This window comes from Aptenodytes forsteri, unplaced genomic scaffold (genome assembly GCF_000699145.1).
Source record: "Aptenodytes forsteri isolate BGI_AS27 unplaced genomic scaffold, ASM69914v1 Scaffold255, whole genome shotgun sequence".
Taxonomy (NCBI): Eukaryota; Metazoa; Chordata; class Aves; order Sphenisciformes; family Spheniscidae; genus Aptenodytes; species Aptenodytes forsteri.
In genome coordinates, this window is record NW_008794888.1 from 3,806,632 (window position 1) to 3,808,823 (window position 2,192).

Sequence of the window (2,192 nt, forward strand, 5' to 3'; positions counted from 1 at the left end):
AGGCTGGGGGCCCCGGGAAGGCGGGGGTTGGGGGGCTGGGTCCCCAGGCTGGCAGGGGTCAGTGGGACCCAGCGTGGGCTGGCCGGCATCAGTGGGACAGGGGTCTCTGAGCAGGCAGGGGCTCGCGAGCCCCAGGGTGGGCTGCCCGGTGCTGGGGTGCAGGAGGCCCTGATCTGATGTGGGTTGGGGAGGTGGGGTCCCTCGGCAGGGCAGGCTGGGGCAGAGGGGCCTGGGGGCCCCAGGCAGGGGGACCTGGGGTCGGTAGGGCTGGGCTCATACATGTAGGGCCTGGCCAAGGCACGTGGTGCTGGCCCTGACTCGCGGCGCAGCCGGGAGGCGGTGGGTGGCTTGGCCCCTTCGGCAGAGAGCTGGGCTCTGGCCACCTGCCCTGGGGGGGGGCAGGGAGAATGGGCGCAGGGAGCTCTGTTCTGCCCCAGCTGTGCCCACCGCAGCTCCTGACCCACGCTGCAGTCCATCCCTGTGTCATCTCTCCTTGGCCGCTACGGCAGTGCCCACGTGTGTGCTTTCGCTTTTCCTGGGCTTACCAGCTCCCGGGGCTGCACTCCTGCCTGGTCCCCAGGTCTTGTCCCCTGCTCCAGCCCCTCACCCTGGGGCCAGGGCTGTGTGCTGCTGCCAGGCAAGGGCTAGAAGCAGACACAAAGCATCCTCCTTTCAGTGGGGTCCTGGGGGAGAGAGCCTTGCACCGGGGAGATGGGGCTGCAGCGAGACCTTGCAGGGTGCTTGACCACAGGAGGATGGTGGCCCTGATGGGCTGGGTTTGGGTCCCTGATGCCAGCTCGTGCCACCTCCCACAGCTCAGCAGGCTGTGTCGAGCACCAGGCCATCAGCGGGAGTGCGTCCTGAGTGCAGGTGCTTGTGCTGGAGGGGCTTTTCTGCCTGGGAGGCAGGCTGAGCTAAGCCAAAAAGATCCTCTTATTCTGGACAATAGTGGCGTGAGTGCAGCAGGAGCCATCGTCCGCAGGGACATGCCCTGGCCGGAGGTGATGGGACGGGGCTGGCCAGAGGGCAGGCGAGGCGTGGGGGAGGCTGGGGGCTCCATGGGGACACATCCCTTCTGCTCACTCCAGGCAGCCCTGCCACCTGCTGCCCTTGCATCAGCTCGTGTGCAAGCTGCTGAAACCGGGGGTGGCGGTAGGGTGTCTGCTCTTGCATCTTCTCCTTTGGCCGGGAGCTGTGGCATGGTCCTCGTAATTTCCTCCCCGACCTCTGGTGTCAGCTGCTTCGCCAGGAGTTTGTGCAATTCCTTGACCGCCCCACGCTGCCCCTCGCCGTCGCTCTCCTGCCTTCTGCTCCGCTTCCCCTGCCAGCCTTTGCCGTCAGGCTGCGGGGTGCTCTGAGCACCAGCCACCGTGGGCTTCGGGAACTCGTAGGGATTGGGGGTGGGGGTCCCACAGGAGGGTGGGCACAGCGCGGAGGTTTGGTGGGGCAGAGTGATGCTGCATCTCTGCTGGCCCTCAAGGGAGGGCTCTGTGCAGTGCAGAGGACCTGGCTTGTGGGCATGTGGTGAGGGATGCTGCTCAGGGGAGTCCCCCCTTGGCCAGGGCTTGGGGCTGGCAGCTGCAGTGGGCCAGAGGAGCTGCTGGCACCCTGCCGTGCTGCCTGCGTGTTGCCTTCCTCCAGGGGCCCATGGACCCCCGTGGGAGGGTGTGGGTGCTGGCACAGGGTGCGGCGCTGGTTGGGGACCTGCCCAGGACCAGGTGGCAGACGGGTGCCCTGGCACCGGGGGCGGAGGAGGCGGTTCTGTCCCCTGCCTGTCCCCTCGCCCTCCCCAGCTGGCGCTGCCCCGTGCTGCCGTGTTTACCCTGGCTGTGGTTGTGCTGACTCTTCCCCCAGATGCGTCCTGCAGGGGACGGGGACGTCCCAGCCTTTCCCCTGCTCCGCGGGTCCCCTCCACCTACCTGGCTGGTGGCAGGGTGGGAGCAGGATGCAGACGGGAGCATGGGGAGGCGGCGCTGGGCAGGGGATGTGGTTTTGGGGAGATGGCTGCCCGGGCAGAGCTGTGTTTGTGGACCTGTGGGTAAGGGAAGGGACGTCGGTGCTGAGAGAGGGAGAGGGGCAGAGCTGGGGTGGTGGCTGGTGGTTTGGGGGGCCCGGTGAGGTGCACGTGGGTTTGCTCAGTGCCTGTTTGCCTGCCCCTTCCCCGCAGGGTTTGAGACAACTGTCTAGCCAGG